Genomic DNA, 25,333 nt, shown 5'->3' on the forward strand with positions numbered 1-25,333 from the left:
GCCCTGCAAGATCGCAAGAGACCAGTGCTCTAAATGATGGAATATTAGGGCAATATCACGACTCAATGCCTGTGACACTGAAGAACAGGCAAGAATAGCATTCAGCCTTAAACTGTACAAGGATACAGTTTAGTTTACATTCAACTGTACTGTGAATTCAGTTCCCAATCACTGCAATAAAGCATGTATTATGATAAAGTGAGTCACATGAAGTTTTTGGTTTCTCAGCGCATGTAAAAGTTGTGAACTACCAAAGTTTGCAACAGCATAGTGTTTAAAAAAAAGCAATGCAGCACTTTAATTTAAAAGTGCTTTATTGCTGAAAAATAAGCTATCATCTGATGCTTTTGAACAAGCTGGTGGGGGGTCTTGATTTGATGGCTGCTAACTGATCAGGGGTGATTGCTGATGGTTGGCGTGGCAGTGGAAATTTCTTAAAATAAGAAATTTTGCCTCATTGATTAACTCTGCCTTCCATGAAAGATTTTTCTATAGCATGCAATATTGTTTGATAGCATTTTTACCAACAGCATTTACCCACAGTTCTTTCAAAATTGGATTCAGTACTCTCAAACCCTGCCAATGCTTTATCAACTAGGTTTGTTTAATATTCTGAATTCTTTGTTGTCATTTCAACGTTAATAGCATTGTTACCAGGAGTAGTTTTCATCTGAAGAAGCCATGTTCTTTTCTCATGCAAAAGAAGCAGCTCCTCATTTGTTCAGGTTGTATCATGAAATTGCAATAATTCAGTCACATCTTCAGGCTCCACTTCTAATTCTATTTCTCTTGCTATTTCCATCACATCTTCAGTTACTTCCTCCACTGAAGTCTTGGTCATCTCAAAGACATCCATAAGGGTTGGAATCAACTTCTCAATTCCTGTTAATGTTGATTATTTGACCTGCTCTTATGAATCATGAATGCTATTAATGGAATCTAGAATGGTGAATCCTTTCCAGAAGGCTTCAATTGACTTTGCCCAGATGCATCAGAGGAATCTCTGCCTATGGCAGCTATAGCCTTATGAAATGCATTTCTTTAATAATAAGATTTGAAAGTCAAAATTACCACTTGATCCATGTGTTACAGAATAGATATTTTGGTAGCAGTTATGAAAACAAGATTCTTCACATTGTACATCTCCGTCAGAGCTCATGGGTGACTGGGTACAATTTTAGCAAGCAGTCAGAGTTTGAAAGGAATCTTTTTTCCTGAGCAGGTTTCAACAGCGAGCTTAAAATATTCAGTAAACCATGATGTAAATAAATGTGCTGTCATTCAAGCTTTGTTGTTCCATTTGCAGACCAAAGGCCAAGTAGATTCAGAATAATTCCTAAGAGCCTTAGAATTTTTAGAATGATAAATGAGCACTGGTTTCAACTTAAAGTAACCAGTTGCATTAACCCCTGAAAAGCAATTCAGTCTGCCCTTTGAAGCTTTGAAGCCAGACATTGAATTTTCCTCTCTAACTATGAAAGTCCTAGATGCCATCTTCTTCCAATATAAGGCTGTTTTGTCTACACTGAAAATTTGTTGTTTAGTGTAGCCACTTTCATCAGTTGGCTAGCTAGATCTTCTGGATAACTTTTTGCAGCTTCTACATCAATACTTACTATTTCATATTACAGTTTTATGCTCTGGAGACAGCTTCTTTCCTTAAACCTCATGAACAAAACTCTGCTAGCTTTAAACTTTTCTTCTGCAGCTTCTTCATTCTCTCTCAACCTTCAGTGCATTGAAGAGAGCTGGGGTCTTGCTCTGGATGAGGCTTTTGCTTAATTAGGCTGGTTGTTTGATCTGTCTTGGCCACTAAACTTTATATCTATCAGCAATAAGACTATTTTGCTTTCCTATCATTCATGTACACACTGGATTAGCACTTTTAATTTATTTCAAAAACTTCCTTTGCATTCACAACTTGGCTAACTATTTGGTGCAAGAGTCCTATCTTTCAGCCTCTCTTGGCTTCTGACAGGTCTTCCTCATTAAGCTTAATCATTTGTAGCTTTTAATTTAAATTGAGGGATGCATGACTCTTCCTTTCATTTGAATAGTTAAAGGCCACTGTAGGTTCTTAACTGGCCTAATTTCAATTTTGTTGTGTATCAGGGAATAGGGATCTCAAGGAGAGGAAAAGAAAGGGAATGGCTGGTCAGTGGAACAAACATACACAATATTTATCAATTAAGTTTGCTGTTATATGGGTCAGTTTGTGGTGACCCAAAAGAATTACAATAGTAAGATCAGAGATCACTGATCACAGATCACTATAACAGATATACTAATTATGAAAAAGTTTGAAATATTGCAAGAATTACCAAAATGTGATACAGAGCAGCAAAGCGACTGTTGGTTGTTGGAAAATGACACTGATAGATTTGCTCAAGGCAGAGTTGCCACAAACATTTAATTTTCAAAAAATAAAAACAAAAAAAACAAAAACAAAACAAAAATAAAACAAGATATTCCTGTATACTGTATTTTCTTGTGGAGTAACATCTGCCCATAAATTTAGTTAACCTAGATTTATTAAATTATTACTTTGGGAAAATAAGAGAAGAGGAGTTATGTCTGGAAATGAGAGAAAGGAAAAATATTTCCTCAGAGGCTTGAACACACAAAGATGGAAATGCAGAGAAACACAATAGAGTTAACAACGGGAGAAGCAATCAGATGAGATGTAAGCAACTTTTTTCAGTTTCTTCAGAGATGTTGGAAGAATGTATATTCCCTATGTAAACCAGATAAAATAATGAGGTAGGAGTTTGAGCCTATTTTAATTAAATCTTAAGGCCATTGTGAGCTTAACAAATTAGAAGTCTTGAAGGACATCCAAGAAGCTCCCAAGAGGGATACACACATACATGTACACATGTACAGGTACACAAATTCTACATATTTGTAAGCAAACTAGAATTTTTCTCTACTTTTTTCCAATATGCTCTTTTACTTACTAGGGTACATGAACACTCTCCAATTCATAAAATACAGCCCAGCGCTGTGACTTTTAAAAGGTGTACGGTTTAACATTCTGTGAATATATATATTCATTATATTTTAACAGCACAAATAATTTATTTTACATTCATTAAGCAAAGAAAGCATTTTCATTTCAACATTAAATCATGATTTTGCATATTTCTCTTACAATATATTTTTTAATTAATTAACGGAAAAAAAGAAATTAACCCAACATTTAGAAATCATACCATTCTACATATGCAATCAGTAATTCTTAACATCATCACATAGATGCATGATCATCGTTTCTTAGTACATTTGCATCGGTTTAGAAGAACTAGCAACATAACAGAAAAAGATATAGAATGTTAATATAGAGAAAAGAAATAAAAGTAATAATAATAGTAAAAAAAAAAACCTATAGCTCAGATGCAGCTTCATTCAGTGTTTTAACATGATTACTTTACAATTAGGTATTATTGTGCTGTCCATTTTTGAGTTTTTGTATCTAGTCCTGTAGCAAAGTCTGTATCCCTTCAGCTCCAATTACCCATTATCTTACCCTGTTTCTAACTCCTGCTGGACTCTGTTACCAATGACATATTCCAAGTTTATTCTCAATGTCCGTTCACATCAGTGGGATCATACAGTATTTGTTCTTTAGTTTTTGGCTAGACTCACTCAGCATAATGTTCTCTAGGTCCATCCATATTATTACATGCTTCATAAGTTTATTCTGTCTTAAAGCTGCATAATATGCCATCGTATGTATATACCATAGTTTGTTTAGCCACTCGTCTGTTGATGGACATTTTGGCTGTTTCCATCTCTTTGCAATTGTAAATAATGCTGCTATAAACATTGGTGTGCAAAAGTCCGTTTATGTCTTTGCCCTTAAGTCCTTTGAGTAGATACCCAGCAATGGTATTGCTGGGTCGTATGGCAATTCTATATTCAGCTTTTTGAGGAACCGCCAAACTGCCTTCCACAGTGGTTGCACCATTTGACCAACAGTGGATAAGTGTGCCTCTTTCTCCGCATCCTCTCCAGCACTTGTCACTTTCTGTTTTGTTGATAATGGCCATTCTGGTGGGTGTGAAATGATATCTCATTGTGGTTTTGATTTGCATTTCTCTAATGGCCAGGGACGTTGAGCATCTCTTCATGTGCCTTTTGGCCATTTGTATTTCCTCTTCTGAGAGGTGTCTGTTCAAGTCTTTTTCCCATTTTTTAATTGGGTTGGCTGCCTTTTTGTTGTTGAGTTGAACAATCTCTTTATAAATTCTGGATACTACACCTTTATCTGATATGTCATTTCCAAATATTGTCTCCCACTGTGTAGGCTGTCTTTATACTTTCTTGATGAAGTTCTTTGATGCACAAAAGTGTTTAATTTTGAGGAGTTCCCATTTATTTATTTCCTTCTTCAGTACTCTTGCTTTAGGTTTAAGGTCCATAAAACCGCCTCCAATTGTAAGTTTCATAAGATATCTCCCTACATTTTCCTCTAACTGTTTTAAGGTCTTAGACCTAATGTTTAGATCTTTCATCCATTTTGAGTTAACTTTTGTATAGGGTGTGAGAGATGGGTCTTCTTTCATTCTTTTGCATATGGATATCCAGTTCTCTAGGCACAATTTATTGAAGAGACTGTTCAGTCCCAGGTGAGTTGGCTTGACTGCCTTATCAAAGATCAAATGTCCATAGATGAGAGGGTCTATTTCTGAGCACTCTATTCGATTCCATTGGTCGATATATCTATCTTTATGCCAATACCATGCTGTTTTGACCACTGTGGCTTCATAATATGCCTTAAAGTCAGGCAGCACGAGACCTCCAGCTTCGTTTTTTTTCCTCAAGATGTTTTTAGCAATTCAGGGCACCATGCCCTCCAGATAAATTTGCTTATTGGTTTTTCTAATTCTAAAAAATAAGTTGTTGGGATTTTGATTGGTATTGCATTGAATCTGTAAATCAATTTAGGTAGGATTGACATCTTAACTATATTTAGTTTTCCAGTCCATGAACACGGTATGCCTTTCCATCTATTTAAGTCTTCTGTGATTTCTTTTAGCAGTTTTTTGTAATTTTCTTTATATAGGTTTTTTGTCTCTTCAGTTAAATTTATTCCTAGGTATTTTATTCTTTTAGTTGCAATTGTAAATGGGATTCGTTTTTTGATTTCCCCCTCAGCTTGTTCATTACTAGTGTATAGAAATGCTACAGATTTTTGAATGTAACCTGCTACTTTGCTGTACTCATTTATTAGCTCTAGGATTTTTGGTGTGGATTTTTCTGGGTTTTCGACGTATAGTATCATATCGTCTGCAAACAGTGATAGTTTTACTTCTTCCTTTCCTATTTTGATGCCTTGTATTTCTTTTTCTTGTCTAATTGCTCTGGCTAGGCCCTCCAACACAATGTTGAATAATAGTGGTGATAGTGGGCATCCTTGTCTTGTTCCTGATCTTAGGGGGAAAGTTTTCAATTTTTCCCCATTGAGGATGATATTAGCTGTGGGTTTTTCATATATTCCCTCTATCATTTTAAGGAAGTTCCTTTGTATTCCTATCCTTTGAAGTGTTTTCAACAGGAAAGGATGTTAAATCTTGTCAAATGCCTTCTCTGCATCAATTGAGATGATCATGTGATTTTTCTGCTTTGATTTGTTGATATGATGTATTACATTAATTGATTTTCTTATGTTGAACCATCCTTGCATACCTGGGATGAATCCTACTTGGTCATGATGTATAATTCTTTTAATGTGTTGTTGGATACGATTTGCTAGAATTTTATTGAGGATTTTTGCATCTATATTCATTAGAGAGATTGGTCTGTTATTTTCTTTTTTTGTAATATCTTTGCCTGGTTTTGGTATGAGGGTGATGTTGGCTTCATAGAATGAATTAGGTAGTTTTCCCTCCACTTCGATTTTTTTGAAGCGTTTGAGGAGAGTTGGTACTAATTCTTTCTGGAATGTTTGATAGAATTCACATGTGAAGCCATCTGGTCCTGGACTTTTCTTTTTAGGGAGCTTTTGAATGACTAATTCAATCTCTTTACTTGTGATTGGTTTGTTGAGGTCATCTATGTCTTCTTGAGTCAAAGTTGGTTGTTCATGTCTTTCCAGGAACCCATCCATTTCATCTAAGTTGTTGTATTTATTAGCGTAAAGTTGTTCATAGTATCCTGTTATTACCTTCTTTATTTCTGTGAGGTCAGTAGTTATGTCTCCTCTTCCATTTCTGATCTTATTTATTTGCATCCTCTCTCTTCTTCTTTTTGTCAATCTTGCTAAGGGCCAATCAATCTTATTGATTTTCTCATAGAACCAACTTCTGGTCTTATTGATTTTCTCTATTGTTTTCATGTTTTCAATTTCATTTATTTCTGCTCTAATCTTTGTTGTTTCTTTCGTTTTGCTTGCTTTGGGATTAGTTTGCTGTTCTTTCTCCAGTTCTTCCAAGTGGACAGTTAATTCCTGCATTTTTGCCTTTTCTTCTTTTCTGATATAGGCATTTAGGGCAATAAAATTCCCTCTTAGCACTGTCTTTGCTGCATCCCATAAGTTTTGATATGTTCTGTTTTCATTTTCATTCGCCTCGAGGTATTTACTAATTTCTCTCGCAATTTCTTCTTTGACTCACTCGCTGTTTAAGTGTGTGCTGTTGAGCCTCCACGTTTTTGTGAATTTTCTGGCACACCGCCTATTACTGATTTCCGACTTCATTCCTTTATGATCCGAGAAAGTGTTGTGTATGATTTCAATCTTTTTAAATTTGTTAAGACTTGCTTTGTGACCCAGCATATGGTCTATCTTTGAGAATGATCCATGAGCACTTGAGAAAAAGGTGTATCCTGCTGTTGTGGGATGTAATGTCCTATAGATGTCTGTTAAGTCTAGCTCATTTATAGTAATATTCAGATTCTCTATTTCCTTATTGATCCTCTGCCTAGATGTTCTGTCCATTGATGAGAGTGGTGAATTGAAGTCTCCAACTATTATGGTATATGTGTCTATTTCCCTTTTCAGTGTTTGCAGTGTATTCCTCACGTATTTTGGGGCATTCTGGTTCGGTGCATAAATATTTATGATTGTTATGTCTTCTTGTTTAATTGTTCCCTTTATTAGTATATAGTGTCCTTCTTTGTCTCTTTTAACTGTGTTGCATTTGAAGTCTAATTTGTTGGATATTAGTATAGCCACTCCTGCTCTTTTCTGGCTGTTATTTGCATGAAATATCTTTTCCCAACCTTTCACTTTCAACCTATGTTTATCTTTGGGTCTAAGATGTGTTTCCTGTAGACAGCATATTAAGGATCCTGTTTTTTAATCCATTCTGCCAGTCTATGTCTTTTGATTGGGGAATTCAGTCCATTAACATTTAGTGTTATTACTGTTTGGATAATATTTTCCTCTACCATTTTGCCTTTTGTATTATATATATCGTATCTGACTTTCCTTCTTTCTACACTCTTCTCCATACCTCTCTCTTCTGTCTTTTTGTATCTGCCTCTAGTGCTCCCTTTAGTATTTCTTGCAGAGCTTGTCTCTTGGTCACAAATTCTCTCAGTGACTTTTTGTCTGAGAATGTTTTAATTTCTCCCTCATTTTTGAAGGACAATTTTGCTGGATATAGGAGTCTTGGTTGGCAGTTTTTCTCTTTTAGTAATTTAAATATATCATCCCACTGTCTTCTAGCTTCCATGGTTTCTGCTGAGAAATCTACACATAGTCTTATTGGGTTTCCCTTGTATGTGATGGATTGTTTTTCTCTTGCTGCTTTCAAGATCTTCTCTTTCTCTTTGACCTCTGACATTCTAACTAGTAAGTGTCTTGAAGAACGCCTATTTGGGTCTAATTTCTTTGGGGTGCGCTGCACTTCTTGAATCTGTAATTTTAGGTCTTACATAAGAGTTGGGAAATTTTCAGTGATAATTTCTTCCATTAGTTTTTCTCCTCCTTTTCCCTTCTCTTCTCCTCCTGGGACACCCACAACGCATATATTTGTGCAGTTCATATTGTCCTTGAGTTCCCTGATACCCTGTTCAAATTTTTCCATTCTTTTCCTGATAGTTTCTGTTTCTTTTTGGAATTCAGATGTTCCATCCTCCAAATCACTAATTCTATCTTCTGTCTCTTTAAATCTATCATTGTAGGTATCCATTGTTTTTTCCATCTTTTCTACTTTATCCTTCACTTCCATAAGCTCTCTGATTTGTTTTTTCAGTTTTTCTATTTCTTCTTTTTTTTCATCCCATGTCTTCTTCATGTCCCCCCTCAATTTATCGATTTCATTTTTGAAGAGGTTTTCCAGTTTTGTTCGTATATTCAGCATTAGTTGTCTCAGCTCCTGTATCTCATTGAACTATTGGTTTTTTCCTTTGACTGGGCCATATTTTCAATTTTTTGTGCGTGATCCGTTATCTTCTGCTGGCATCTGGGCATTTAGTCAGATTTCCCTGGGTGTTGGACCCAACAGGTTGAAAGATTTTTCTGTGAAATCTCTGGATTCTGTTTTTCTTATCCTGCCCAGTAGGTGGTGCTCGTGGCACACGTTCGTCTGCGGGTCCCACCAGTAAAAGTTGCTGTGGGTCCTTTAACTTTGGAAAACTCTCGCCGTGGGGGAGGTTCGCCAGCGGAAGCGGCTTGGAAGAGTGCCAGCCGGCCCCGGGGTCCAAACGCGGGGAGGGTCGCCGGCCGCCGCCGCCCGGGAGAGTGCCTGTCCGAATTTCCTAGTCGGCCCGGGGCGCCAAGCGTGGCGGGAGGGCGCCAGCCACCGCAGCCCGGGAGACTGCACTGTTCCCAGTCAGACCGGGGAGTCACGTCTTTGGAAGGGACCCCCCCCCCGGTCACTGTTCTCCGTGGTCTGGGGATTTCCGATCCAATCCTCTCAGTTGGTTCCGGGGGACCTTGCGTGGTGGGGGTGCCAGCCACCGTGGCTTGAGGGGACCACCTGACCAATACTGCCAGCTGGCCCGGGATGGAGGAAGGGAGGGACTCCAACTGCTTGCTGCCCCACCGGGGAAAGCCCACGCCCCTCGGCGATCTCACTGGAGCTGTTTCTCCCAGACAGTCAGCCGTTCCAGGATGGGGTACGCTGTCTTTTTTATCTCTGTCGTGGCTCTGGGAGCTGTTCTGTATCATTTCTACTCCCCTAGTAGCTGTTCTGGAGGAGGAAAGGTGAGGGTGGCAAGGCTGTCGAGGACAGTGGTGGAGAAGCCGGTGAAGGCGGAAGAGGGCACGGTGGTGGTTGGAGAGCCGCTGGAGTAGGAGGAGAAAGGGAAGGATAAGATGGCGGATGGAGCGCCGCTGGAGCAGAAGGGGAAAGAGAAGGGCAAGATGGCAGCGGGAGTGCTGGCAGAGAAGGGGGAAGAGGAGGGCTAGATGGCGGCGGGAGCGCCGGCGGAGAAGGGGGAAGAGGAGGGCTAGATGGTGGTGGGAGCGCCGGCCTTACAATATTTTTTGCCTAGAGTTATATAAATGCAGAATTTTAAGTATATTTTAGCTCTTCAATTATAATTTGAATATGTGTTCTGCATATGGTTTATTTGTCCTAATAGATTATAAGACATTGATTTGTGGTATTTCAATTTGTTCCTCTTTAGATATATAGCATCTAATACACTGGCTACACAGGGAATATATTCAATAAATATACCTTGAATACTGAACTAATCAAATAATTTACATTTACAAGACTATCAGCTTTTAAATGGAGCTAATTTTTGTGCTTCTTTTTCACTTTTTATGAAGTTTCAGCAGACAGTTTGGGTTCTATTAATAATTATTATTAAATTATATTCCTTTTATCTTTTTACATGCTTATCAAGCTGGAAACTTTATGGTTTGCCACAATTATGGTCACTATTAAACTTTTTAACATTAAAATTGAAATATTAAGAAAACTAAATTTTGAGACTAATTGTTTTGTATCCTTCAATCAAATAAACAATCATCTCAGAATTTTGCCAGTAAAACTATTCTTTAGTGACTACTTACATAGTTCTCAGGGATTTACCACATCATAATTTTTTTTTTGCAATAAATATTTAGTTCATCAGAGAGACTAAACCAGTACATTAGAAACCTCAACAAGCCGTATATCACAGGAAACAAATGCTAATTGACACAGTGCAAAAATAGTTTGATCAATCAGTGAAAAAATAAGAAAAAGTACTTGCAAATGTCTTAATCAAAGATTTACATTTTAATTTTAATTCCAGATCATTTTCTTACAAAAATAAAATTGAGTTCCTCCAGTAATATTTCAAAGGTGTTTCTTGTAAAAAACAATGTTGATTAGAGCATGGATTTGTGATTGATTTATGAATAAAATAAATTTAAAACTTTCTGAGGGCATCTCAAATGAATCCATCACAGATCAATCCTTAATATCCTGAAATGAATTTTCAGAAGGACAAAAGAGTAGTAAATAAGAAGCTTGCAGTTTTTCCCTGTTGCAAGGTAAAGACATTGATATTAAATTTAAAGACATTTACTGATGGGAGAAATATTAAAAGATGCTCAGATCAACAAATCTTGTGTCTATGGTACCAGTCATAAGCACAGCCTTATCAAGTTAGACTATATTTTGGACTATTCATATGTGGGTTTTAAACTGTTTACATACTAACAAGATCACAGTGTGTTTAACTAATATTCATCATTTACATATCTTCACTTTTTTAAAATCCATTGTTGGATGATCTGAATACCAATATCAGACATTTCTAGGCCATTTTACTCCACATGTACTGACACTGACTTTATGGTGATTCAGTCAAAACTCAGAGCATTGGAAGATCCCCTGTCCTTAATATCAAACCTGTTTTCTTCCTACCTTATTTGTCATAGAAAACTGACTACAGGAACACATTTCTGATGAATTCATCTGTGATTTATTCCTGAAGCTACAACCCTTGACTTCCACTTCACTTTCCAAAATAGTTCTGTTGTGTGCTCTGCTTATTTATTCTAGAGCACACTCATTCTAGGAAGTCTGGCATTACAAATGATTAGAAATTAGAAACATATTTAATGTGATTATATTGAAACTTTACTATAATTTTACTATAGCATTTAATTTATAAGCCACAAAACTACGTAGATTAGCAATGCTTTGATAGCTTTTGTGTATTTTGTAATTCTACACAGAAGTAGCCATGTAAGTTCATTTAAGGAAATATTCCATATTTTTAATGAAATATATTGTTACTCAACATAAAATTTGATAGAAGATAGGCTGAATGTTCCAAGATTTTCTAGCTTATGGAAGAAAATGTGTGACTTCAATAAGAGGTAGGTTAATATTGATAGTAATGATGATACCAATGATAATAGAGCTAGCATTCATAGCAATTAACATGTTCCAGGCATTATTCTAAGTATTTTACATCATTAAGCCAAATAACTACATTATGAAGTAGAATATTATAGAGATGATATTCAGAATATTTAATAATCACTGTAATCCATGGCAGAAGCTGTCATTTCTATAAGCAGTCAGGTATTGACTTCTCATTGTGAGTCTACATGAGTACTGAACTTTGTCCTCTGGACTAAGAGCATTTCCAACATGGGTACCATCAGCCCCAAGGTGGCTAGGTCTGCTTTGGAGAGACTCCTGGTCCTGCTTTGGACCTTCTCAGCCTGGATGGAAGGCAGACTGGTGGTACCTCCAAATCTCTTAATGCCTATCTACTTGGTTGCACTAATTGGACATGGACCCTCAAGACACCCACGCAGTAACTATTTATCAACACATATATTTCAATTTTATGATAATTTTCACAGCTTTCCCACTGAGTACAATTGAACTATCAGCCCAAATAGTGATGTAAAAGAATTTGACACAAGCGTATCCATTGAGAGGTAAAAGAGATGACGTCAGAATAGTTTTATTAGTGAAATGCTTTAAAAAGGTGGTCTGAATTGAGCATAGATTTGCAGATGTTTACAATTTTCCTTCACAAAGAAGATGAGGAGCACAGTTTAGTCTAAGCATTATGAACCATAATACAGGACACCATGAGACAGGTAGAGAAAACACAAAATTTGACTTTTACTAGACATGAGGTTATGGAATGTATGAGAAGTAAGTTTGGAAATTTAAGTTGACTCTTAATATAGACTATCCACATGTCTCAAATAAATTGGGACAGCACTTCAGTAATTATCTGATTACTATATTACCTACAGAGAAAAATTTGTACTAGGAACAAAGAGGTGTTGAAATGGATAGAGGTTCATGTAAGTAGACTATTTGTGTTAACGTTTAAAAAATAAAGCATAAGAGATAGGAGAAACAGAAATTGAGTGGTAAAATTAGAATGAGACAGTACAGATGCAATAGACAGTGGGAGAATAATTACCAGCAGTGTTTCTGAAACTGTGTTCATGAGGTTGCTCCAGCATCTATTGTGAAGGGTTAGATAATGATAGATCAAGCAGCTTCAAGGTCCACTGCCCCTCTATTAAGTAGAAAGTTAAACTTCTACTCAAATATTGGGGTTCTTGAATAAAACTTCATTTTTATGTTTTAGTTATTCTCCTTAAATGCCTTTTCAAAAGTGTACAATTAAGGATCCATTTGGCAAGATAAAAGCTCTATGATGTGTGAAAAAAAAGTATATACAAAATTATATATTTATAATTACATTATGTTGAGAAAATTCAGAAGAAAAAACATACAAGTTAAGATTTAAGAAAACAATGGGAAAATAATATGATTATTTGATTTATTGTATGTAGGATTTAAGATACTTCAAAAAAGTCAACACCACTTGAGCAAGATATTAGAACTAAATATGTAGGATTAGATATCATCATGTTAGCAATGACATGTGAAATCATAAGAACATGAACTTTCCATGAGTAAGAACCAGATGCAAAAGGAAAGTTATTCAAAAGCACAGCAGAACTTTGATCTAATGCCTTCAATTGTGTAGCAGTAGGAGGAATAGAAAGGATTGTTAAAGACAGAAAATGATCAGTTTCACAAAGTAACTGAAACTATACTACTTCAACTAATAAAAGTCAAAGCAGATGATGTTTCCAAAAGAGTTTACATGTTGGAATGAGGTTCTCAGTAGTTTTAATAGTATGTGCTAAAGATAGATTTAAAACTTAGGAAGTGCTGATAGTTTTCAAAAGAATACTTTCACTCAGATTATGTGCAAAGAACAGAGGTGTCCAACTAATGATCTCATGAAGAGGGAGAGGATGCAAAGAGTATAATTACTATTTTAGGACATTTGGCAAGAAAAAGAAGTGGGAAAAAAAGATTATAACAGGTTAGTAGGGTCCAGGTAAAACCTTTTTCTTGTATTTTAGTTTTTGTTTTCAAAACCACAGGATACCTTAATGTATATTTTCAGACCTATTGGAATAACTAATATAGATACCTAGAAAAGGGAATTTAAAAGATGCAAATTTGAAGGCATAATTTATAGAAATGATGTCTTTAGTGTTTGGGAGGAGTAGGCATAAAGGACACATGACAAGGGTTATTTATGACAAAAAGGAAAAACCTACAGTTTTAATGAAGATACATAAAGCTTTATATGCACTTATCAATTTCAGTAAATTAGAAGAGATAATCTACTGAGAAAATGAAGAAAAATAGGACATAATTAGAAACCTGGGAAATTTGGAGATGTTTTGGAACAAATGCTATTCAGCAATAAAATTTGAATACAAGATTGTTGATCAATATTGAGGAATCTCTATCTTAACATGAAATTGATGACATAATTATGTCCCATAAAAAATTAAATCTGAACTTAGGTAACAAGAGACATTATTTGAAAAGACTATTATGACAGGGTTAGGTGAACCATTGCAATAGGTGGAAGGGGACTATTACATTAGGGAGAAGGCTCTGATTGCAAGATCTTCACGTTTCTGAAAGATCAGGCAGAAGGGGGTTTTCTTTTATATGGAGGTGCAGACAAAGCAATAAAGGACCAGGTATGGGGCGTGGAATGAATAGGTGGCAAGATTGGACAGTTGATCACAGAATTTATTTTCCTCCAAGATCTGTGGATTGTTAAAAGGGGCTATTAAGGAGGGAATGTTTTACATTCCATTGCTTGCTCAAGGTTGGGTCACTGCCCAGGGGATTGTGAGGACAAAAGATGGTTAACTAAATTTTGGAGGAGACAACTTAGCAGGTTCTTTGTCCAAATTGGACCATAGGGACAACGTGTCCAGTTAATTATTTATAAAACAAATATTGGGAATTTGGAGGGATTTTGTCTGGCCTCACCACAGGTATACAAGGAATCACCCACGATTCTTATCTAAATCATTTAGGAAAAGATTGTTCTTTGCAGTAAACCTTTTACCAGAAAATAAAAAATAGTGGGGGGCTTATTAATTATTGCTGTTTTCCAGGAAAACGGTACTCAGATAAAGTTTAAAATTGCCAGTCATTTTTGCTTTCATTTAAGCTTCTTGAATGTCACTGAATTACTCAGAAGGAATGGAGAAAATGTGAGTTGTGATATATTGGTGAAGGTAAAAAAAGGAAATAAATAAAATTTACTTGTAAATATAAATTTACTTATAAAAAATAACTAAAATGAAATGTGGGGCAGAGCTTCCGCACTGTTGTGAAGCGATCATAATTGAACGGCTCCCTCTAGCAGTAAGGTTGGAGCATAGGCTTTCTTCCTGCAAGATGCTGACACGGAGAAAAGGAAAACTTTCACTTTAAAGCAAGATAAAAATCTCAACCACTATATAGGTCTGGGATATTAATGATTTAAATGAAATAGGTGGTGAATGTGTGTGTGTGTGTCTGAAACTCAGAACTAACTTTATTGGAAGTTAATTAGAAGTATCTACATTTTGTCCTTCAGCAGGAGAAGATACAGCCATTCAGGGCAGATATAAAATATTAGTGGCAGATGAAATAAAATAGTCCTATTATTGCATCCCATGAAACATTTTTTAAAGTAACAGTTACAAACTTAAGGTCTGCATATAGATCAGAAATTATCAATATTAGGAGTTAAAATGATAGAGCAGGCTCCATACAAGTAATTGAATATAGCAAAGGTCCTATATATATAATTTAATCAAAAGGGATATATAAATCATTGTCCAAGGAGGAAGGAAACGGTGCATTCTTGGATAATTTGAAAAGATTTTAATAAAGGGAGAATGTACAAAGTATCACTACAGTGAAGGGAACCCCTAAGGCATTGAGTGGAGATCCTCCTTCATGCTTAAGCCTGAAAGGGTTGGGACATTGAGTGGAGAGAACTGCTGGTAGCACCTATGATGCATCCAACCAAAAAGATGGCGTGGAGGAGAGAACCTGGGTAATAATCTACCTGACCTCGTTTTCCTCACCTCTTTGAACCATCTATCATTCTTTCTATTCTACAACCCAACTAGAAGCCAGAGGGCAAGGATGCTTGTTGAGGCATCTATATGGGTCAGTCCATGGTAGTGGTGGTGGGGGGGCAGAATAGTTAGAAGAAGAATGGATCTGGAAATGCAAATGCGTCTACCGCTTTTGGAAGAGGGTAGAATGGGGATTACAGAAATAACTGAATTTTCTATGTTAAATATGGGATCTGGTTAAACGCCCTATTTAGATTATTCTAATGCTGCATCACCACACTTTTCAGTAGGACTCATGAAGACAAAGGGAAAACATAAAATTACCATGTGACTTGCCACCTAAAGCAGGAATATGGAAGGAATTTCCCCTGACTTTAAGGCAGGGAGGGTGAGATCTAAGAAAACCTATCTCAGATTTGTCTCTTTGCACACCTAGATTTTATATCCTGAAATAAAGAGAAAAATGAAGAATTTGTAAGTTATTTTATCTGCTATTATTTCAGGTATCCAAAACCTATATTAATTCGAAATATATTCCTCTGCATAAAGAGTACATGTTTTAAGCAAATAGCTAGAATGTTACTTTAGTCTTTAAATCTTGCCTCTCTTTGTCACATACCTAAAACAATTTTCAGGAAGACTGAAGGAGACAGGGGTGTATTCGGGTGAGAAGTTGTTGAGATGAAGTACCAAAACAAGGCAAGAAAGGTAAGGAGAATGAATATGGAATACATTACTTAGTGACCATTGACATATTCTCCCATTTGAAAAGTATTTGATCACTGCATAGGATGGCACAATATACGTTTAAGTGTAATCTACTTATGCAATTTCATTTTAATATATTTTATCTCAATGAAGGATTAAATAAAAGGGGGAAATAGCAAAAAAAAAATAAAGCTAGTACCTATGAAGTGATTTGTGATGTTAACACAAATATCTCAGTCTTTAACAGTAAAAGGTTGGAATTAAACAAATGACACAGATGATATTAAATAGTTTAATATAGTAAACAAATTAATACCAATAAATAGAGAATAAAATGTTACTATATGATATATTTTTTACTATAGACTGCAATTTATAAATCTAATTTTATTGTATTATACTATTATATTTATATTTGGTAAATACAAAGTTATATTTATTATATATTCTGTTTACAGTTTACTGTCCTTATAAAATTACTGCATTGTATTTAAACTGCATTTTACTATATTCTCAGCTTTGTAAAAATAAATTTGAAATTATATATAAAAGAAACAACTTTATAGGAAAATATAAATTGCTACCTTTTCACAGGTAAACTTTTTCTAGATCTTCAGGAGATAATTTCATTTTCACGAAGTGATCTAACACAAAACTCAAGGTGAAACACTTTCTTAGTTCTCTCTTGCTAATAGCTGTGTTTCTTGATTTCCAGTGCTATTGAATTTTTTAAGTTTATCTTCTACTTTTTAATGCACTTTTCATGAAAAGTGATGTAAAAGCTGGTTTTCTTTCTATAAAAGTATAAATAAATACCAAGCAGAGTGATCATTGTAACCTTTCTTAGTTTTAGCGTGGAGACACATGTTCATAATCTACCTTGAAAATTTCTACACCCATCCATATATCCTGAGCTTGTTAGAATCTAGCCATCCATTTCCTGCTGTCATGAAGAGCATTGCCTTTTTAAATTCTAGATATTTGTTTAAATCCTTTAGACTTTGCTACTATTAAATTGTACACTTTCAGTTGTCCTTTGGATTAAAGGGGGCAAAAGTTACAAGCATCAGATGTTGAGTGCAAGGTACCAAATTATCACCGTGGGACTCCTCATTGCTCCCAGACTAGTTTTCCTTAATCACAGCTTTTACATACCTTTATGATCACATTTCCAGTTCCTTTGGAAACGATGTACAAATTTAACCACCTCAACAAATGCTAATGTCAACCTTCCTTTTAAACTTCAGCTTCAGCATTCATCTTCATAACACAAACCCTCAAGACAAAGTTAACTAGACATTATTACTTCTCATTACAACCTTTCCCTTTGCTACACTTTCATTTTTTTTTTATCTTTTGCAGTGATGCATTTTTCCATAACTTTCGTACCTCCAATAAAGTAACATTTTTGAAGTTCTATCCCAAAGTAAGTTCCTTTTAAGGTCCATCCAGGTGCGTGGTAAATTCAGAAAAGCTGACGATCACCTTTGTCAACTCTTATCAGCACCCACAGGTATAATTATCCATAAACAGCATAAAAGATCACTTTTACATGATACTTTTGCTCTTTTTATTCATAAATCACTGCGATATTCAAAATTCCTCACAAAGAACCTGCTTGATCATTATTTATATTCTTTCCAGGTACCACTTACAAAATTGTAATAATAAAACCATAGCAACACAAATAGTAAATAACAGATATTTGTTAAATAATCAAATAAAATAATTAATTGGATCCTGGGCTCTTAAACCAAGGGCTATTCACTGGGGAAAAACTACTGTTTTAATGATGCCAACTTTTTCTTTCTATACAGCAAAGAGATTGAATTTGGCTTCAATTCAATAGGCCACTTGCTAATGTAAATGTAAAGCGCAAATATTATTTTGAAATAAAGAGCTAAATTGCTCTGTATGATAATGTAAAATACTGCCTTTAATGGAGGATAGAATCTCAGGAAAAAAAATTTGACTGATTGCTGGATTGAATAGCAAAGCAAGAGAGGTTTATTCTCTTCCTTTTCCTGGGGTAAATTTAGCTACCTCGACTCCCAAAGGATTGATTAGGGATAAGAATCTATAAGAAGAAAGTGTCCCCCGGAATATGGTGGAAATAAGAATATAGATAATTGTTAGGCATCCTCAGAGTACAGGGCCTGGCTAAAGAATGTAAAACAGTGACATCTATCAAATGGATTTAGATTATCTTTTTACCAAGATTAAGCAAAAAATATGGAAAAACAAGAGAGTACTTTGTTCTTTGTATTGTTAAATTCTCTTCATTGCTTCCTGGTGAGGAATATTTAAGTAACAAAACTATGTAAGATACATTTTCTTAACATGCCGATGTCAATGTATTTTATGAAGGAAGGTAGTTTGTAAATAAACATAAAAGTATTTCTTTGCATATGTTTAGTTTGCTAAGCTGCTCAAGACATGTATCACATAGTGGGTTGGCTTTCAACAATGAAAATTTATTACCTTACAAGCTTACAGTTTTGAGGCTGTGAAAATATCCAAATCAAGGCATCGTTAAGGCAGTGCTGCCCTCCTGAAGCCCAGCTGCCAGAGATCCTGGAGTCCTTTTTCATATGGCAAGGCACATTACAATGCCTGCTGGTCTCTCCCTTCTCTTCTGTATTTTGTTGCTTTCAACTTCTTGTTTCTGTGACTTTTTTACGCTTTGTCTTTTCCTTCTTCCTTCAATAATCACCCCCTATTTCCCTCCATGATTGGCTCTTTCTTATTGCTTAACTCTTATATTAAATGCAGCCTTCTAAAAGTCTTCCTTAAACGTCAAATTTAAAGGCCACTCAAGCATTCTGCTTGTTATCATCCTATTTTAACTCTTATAAAAAGTATCTCTCTATGCCATTTTTCTTTCTATAGCCATCAGCCCATTCATTAATCTGTCTATTGATTCTCCATCCATATGAACTTTCATTCGTTCATCATCAACGTTTACCAGGAATTCAAGCTGCCTGAGAGAAGAAACCTCATTTCTTGTTTATCACTATCTCCCTAAGCCTATATTGATGCCTGATATAAAGTACATGCTTAGTAAATAAATGTTGAATAATCAACTGTTCAAGATGTCAAACACTTACTGTTACTGTACATGTATCTCCTCAGTTTTTGCTATAAACTTATCAAGGGTTAACTGGTATCTTCCCCTTAGTAAGCGAGGAAAAAAAAGTTAGAAAGTTAAGTCACTTGCTCAATATTCTTCACTTAGGAACTGACAGAGTATCTCCAGAACACCTCTCTATTTAATGATTTATGCAACAATCTCTTAGTTTGCAAATGTCATATTTAAAAGCTATATTAAAAATTGGTTTACCCTTGGAAATACTTAAAATTTGTAAGTGATCTATATTGAACTTGGGTGCACAAACTTGGACAGATTTACTCAATTCTGAGCTTTAGTTATACATACTTTATCATTGTATATTCAGATATAGTTCTTCCTTTACTCCTCTTGTATATTTTTTTCCAATAAAATCTACATTCTACTACCATAGTCACACTCACTTAAATATTTAATGTGGGTTCTTCAACTCTGATTGAAGTACAAATACATCTGTAATCATATAATGCCATTTTGTGAGTTTCTTAAGTAACAAATGACATAGTGTTCAAAGTCTAATTCTGATTTGCTTTCCTTTTTCAGTCATCATTGGGTTCTTGACATTTGTTCACATCAATATGGATCTAAGGAATTCTTTGAATGACTTTTCAATATTCTATTCTAAGACTACCACATTTTATTGTCTAGTTCCTCATTTTTAGACTTTTGGAATGATCCCAAGTTTGCTATTCTAGAGAATGCTGCAAATTAGCATCCTTGTCTTTAACTCCTTATGCAACAGGGGGTTCATGGTCCCTAAGGAGATACATGAATTGTTTGTAGAGTATAAATGATAAACCTGAAAATATGCACACTTTTGTGAATGTTTATATGGATTTTTCTGGGAAATGGGTACATATATACTTCATCAAATTCTTGGATACCTTTGGATCCAGAATGGATAAGAATTTAGAGTCAGAATTGTTTAGTTATAATTTCTGAATATTTTTGACTTTAGTAAATACTGACATTTTTACAAATGACCGTATTTAATTACATTAGTTTAGTACAGGGAATGCTTTCATAATGTTAATACTTCATTTTTCCAATCTGATGTGAAAAAGTGGTTCTCATTATTTTAATTTGTTTTTTTCTGCTTAATTGTGAAACTCAGCATCCATGGGGATAATTTTATTATATACATAAATTTATTGAAAATTTACTACTTTTTAGTAAACGTGTGTTAACGTCTTCAACTTGTGACCTCACTCTGAATCTGCTACTTTTGCAATGTCCTCCCATTGCAAAGAGAGTGGGAAAAACTTCTACCAATGAGTTTATCCAGGAAACTTACTTTGGGAAATTGAGTGAGAATAGTAGTCATGGTGCCAGCTCTAAGTCTAGATCTCAAGAGGCTCTGTGTATGTTGCTTGCCTTTTGGTGCCTCTATCATATTTATTAGAAAGAAATACAAGTTGGCCTATAAGCCAGAGGAAAAGGATGAAAGATACATGGAGTAGAGCTGTCCCAGCTAAACTATTCCAGTCACTCCAGACTTGAGTAAAGCACCCAGCCTAACTGCAGATGTTTAAGGCAGCCAGACGACCCACGGAAACACAGTGAATTGAGGTGAGATTAGCAAACTCACACTCTCATAATTGGTGGGACAGGGTAATAAATGAATGTTGATTTAACGCACTGGGATTCATGGAGGTTTGCCTGAAAGCCATATAGTCAGCTATAACTAAATGATAATACTATATATCAACAAAAAAGAAAAAATATAACTTTTAATATTTCACTGACTTTTTCACTGAAATATTAATGTTTTAATTATTTATATAGTACTTTTTTATGGCTTGAGGAAACCTGGCGGAAGTTAATTTTCTATTTCATTTAAAATGTTTATTAGTTTCCTAAACTGTTCTTTGAAAAATATTTCTAAGCATAAGCTGAAGTCCTAGAATGTCTTTGTCAAATAGTCATTAAGTATTGATGATAATTTTCACACACACAGACACAGAACAATATACAAAAACATGATTTCAGAAAAAAGCCAGATAGTGAAAAATAAAAGCACTTTTAATCCTTAAGGATTTTTATGCTGTGACTGAGAACAATCTTGATTTTTTTCCCCTCACCTGAACTGTAATGATGCAACGTTAACATGTATAGAATTTAAAGAATCAAAATAATTTTGAAAGAAAGTCACTTTTTAGTAAATTACCATGATTTCCACTCTGCAAGCAATTTCTCTTCTATATCATTTTTTCAATTGTATTACTATCAATTTATTTTTCCATGAGGTCTCAACATTTAAAAATAATGATCATTACAATAATTCAATCATTTCTTGGCCATATTTTCATCAATAAAAATTGTTAATATATCCAATTCTTTCACACATATGAAATAAAATATTGATATTACTTAATATTTAAACACATTAAGACTTCACCATCTAGAATCTGAACAACCTAAAAAAATACTAAACAAATGTCCTGTATTCTTTGCATACATTAAAAATACTTCTAACATTTTTAGTACTCATAATTTTCTTGAGTTTTTAGTTGGTAACTGACAGGAACTGTGGCAGTTATGATTTAAATCCATAAAGACTCATGGTCACTTAAAACAATAAAAAAAAAAGTACTGGAAATTTGGAAACTCAAATTTAAATATCTTAATTTTTAAATGTAGCAGAAATTCTTCCTTTTTGGTATCCATTTCCTCAAGGTGGTCAGATTTTTTTTAATAACCTAGATTTTGTAGAACATCTAAAGAGAATGCTTTGGAGCTTACTTTTTGGGTATAAATATGTATGTGAGGAAAAGAACAATTTATTGCCCATAATTAGCTAATAAAATTAATTTCTAGATAATTTGTTAATAACTTGTTCAAAACAATAAATCAACTCTCATTGTTTAACATAACCCATTTCAATGTATTTGTTTGAGCACCCTGGAAAACAAAAACTACGGTTGATACCAATCTTGTCTAAATCTTAGGAAAAAGCAATAAAACATAAAAATGAATAAGTCATCTTAAATTTAATTGAAAATAATTATTTAAATCTGTGTGACAAATGTGGCTTATTTATTTTCTTTTTTCAGTAGTCATTGAATAATTTATTAATCAAAGATATAGTACACTATCATTAATTTAGCAGATTACCAAATACTATACAATAAGATTGAAGGCATAGATACTTTATGAAAGCATAGTACATCAGTCAACAATTGAGAATTAACCATCCAACAGATAAATTTTTTTGTCTAACCTTTGAAGTAAGAAAGCAACTAGTAAAGGGGAAAAAATCATTTTGCCCCATTCCTATGGCTTTACCACCATTTCTACATTCAGCTATGCAAATGCTTCCCTTAGACTACACAGCTGTCATCCATCTACTTTTCAAATGATCCGCTTCAGCATACCATACTCTCTAGAAGCATATATTTAGCCTCCATCTTTCTTCTCAGGATAAATAACTTAAAGGTGAAAAAGGGGTCAAGTGTGGATGTTTCAGTTTGCTAAAGCTGCCAGAATGCAAATTTGGCATTCTGAAATGAGTTGACTTTTTCAATGAGGTTTTATTAGGTACAAATTTATTTACAGTTCAAAGCGCATTAAAGTGTCCAAATTAAGGCATCAGGAGTAAGATACCTTCTCTGAGGAAAGGCTGCTGGCAACCAGACCTCCTCTGTCACATGGAGAAGCACATGAAGACCTCTGCAGGTACCTCTCCTTTGGGTTCTGGTTTCAATGGCTCTCTACAAAATGTCTTTGAAATTCTGTGGACTTTTTCTGTCTTTTATCCTCTCACAAAGTACTTAAATAAAGGATTAAAAGCCACTTTGAATGGGCTGGGTCATATCTCCATGGAAAAAACCTAGGCATAAACTGCCACCCAATATTAGATCTGCCTCCACAAGGATGGACTAAAAGAACATAGACTTTTCTGGGATACATAATGGACTTAAACCAGCACAGTGGGTAGTATTAGTTAGGCTTTGTTCTTTACCTGACACATGGGTTGATCACAATTAACTACCATATCAATGAAGCACCAGGCTGAGGGAGAAGTGAAGGAACATGGTGGAATAGGCAGCTCCAGGAATCAGTCCCTCCATGAAAACATTTATTGAAGTAGCTTGAGACTATCTGCTCAGCTATTTTGAAACTGGATTTTCAAGAATACTGTGCAACATCCAAGGAAAACTTGGAGAAAGAGGCTGGAAAATTTCAGTAAATACTAGTGAATTTCATTTACCCTGCCATGACTACCATACCCCATTCCCTAGTCTTATGGTCAGGAAAAGTGGGGATTGCAGCCCACACTCAAGGTATAGCTTGCTAGTGCCAGAGTGGTATATAAAGACCTAGTTGTCCAAAATCTAGGTATATATAGTCTGATTGCTGATCATTGCTTTTGAATAGCTACTTCAAATCACTGGGTGCTACTTCTGAATGTGGCCATTCAACAACAGTCCAACAGGCACAAGTGACAGAGGAATTTTAAAGACAGTACCTGTGCTGGTTAAACAGTTATGCACTCAAGAAAAACCATGCCCTTTTAATCCAACATGGTGGCTGCAGACCCATTGTTGGTGGGGCCTTTTGATTAGGTTGTTTCCATGAAGATGTGACCCAACCAATTCAAGGTGATTCTTAATCCTTTCCTGGAGCCCTTTATGAGAGAAAGCTGAGATAAGATAAGAGAGAAAGAAAATGTGCCAGGAGAAGCCAGAGGACCCAATGAAGCTGAAAGGGCCATTTTGAAACCAACCCAGGAGAGATAGATCAGCAGATGTCACTACGTGCCTTCCCATGTGTGTGTGTACTGATTTGAAGCTGTTATATACCCTAGAAAATCCATGCTATTTTAATCCTTATTCAATCTTGTGGAAAATCTATGTTCTTTTAACCCTTATCCAATATTGTAGGATGGGACCTTTTGAATAGGTTGTTTCCATAGAGATATGACACATTCAATTGTGGGCATACCAATGGATTATATGGAAATGTGACTTCAACCATTCAAGATGGAAATTAATCAGTTTATTGAAATCTTTAAGAGAGCTTATGAAGAGAGAAAATGTTCAGAGCTGACACAGATAAAGACATTTGGAGATTGAGAGAGAAAAAGCTTGGGTGCTAGCAAGGACTCATAGAAATAGTCAGAAACTAAAGAGTGGAAATTCCCAGCCCTGGAAGATACTAAGTTAAGAGATGAAACCTACAGTTGTTCCCTGGAACAGCTAAGTGAGGGCCCACTGAGGGTTAGAGAGGAAGCCTCTGGAATAAGAAGCTGGAAGCAACTGAACTGAAAACACAAAGCAGCCAATGCCAGCCATATGCCTTCCCATGTGACAGAAGGCTTTTCTTCAGAATCAAAGTATCTTTACCCAGATGCCTTAGTTTGGACATTTTTAAGGCCTTAGAACCATAGACTTGTAATTTAATAAATCCTCTTTATAAAAGCTGATCCATTTCTGCTATATTACATTTGGGCAGTTTTGGCAAACTAAAATACTATGTGACAGAGGGATCTCAGATTCTGGCAGCCTTTCCTCTGAGAAAGTGTCCTCTTTTTGTGCCTCAATTTAGACATCTTCAGTGTTAGAATTGTAGCTTGTAGCTTGATAAATCCCTTTTGTAAAAGCCGATTTGTTTCCGGTATATTGCACTGTGGCAGGTTTAGCAAACTGAAATAGTACCCATCCACAAAATTATGGAAAATAATCAAAAGACAGCAATAAATCGACAAATATTGAATCAATAAAATGCAGCTTCTCCCAAAACAATAGGAGAATTTCCTGATACATTTGAAAGTTTCTCCTTCACTCCCTATCCAATGTGGGTGCCTGGCTCTTTTCCAGAGGGAGCAGAACAACCCTATCCTTACACTGGGGAAACTTTAAATTGTTGACAATCTATCAGGAAGATATTTTAATAACTGAGTTAGGAAAATTATCTCAGGCTCACCCTCAAAGAATTTATCCTAAAGCCAGAGAACTACATGGCAGACAATGAAAGAGTGTAAGAAAAAAAATGGGTCAAATTGGTCTGGGACAAAGGATAACCTGCCTGGGATCATCACATGATGCAGCGTCTAGGAAGGGGTGAAATTTTATTTCAAGAGGAGTAGAAAGGCCATTTTAATTCTTGTGAACTATAAATGGGGGGATTTCTAAAGCTATTAGCAAGCACACGTTCAGGAAAAGAAACAGGTTTTC

Source organism: Tamandua tetradactyla, chromosome 19 (assembly GCF_023851605.1).
Source record: "Tamandua tetradactyla isolate mTamTet1 chromosome 19, mTamTet1.pri, whole genome shotgun sequence".
NCBI lineage: Eukaryota > Metazoa > Chordata > Mammalia > Pilosa > Myrmecophagidae > Tamandua > Tamandua tetradactyla.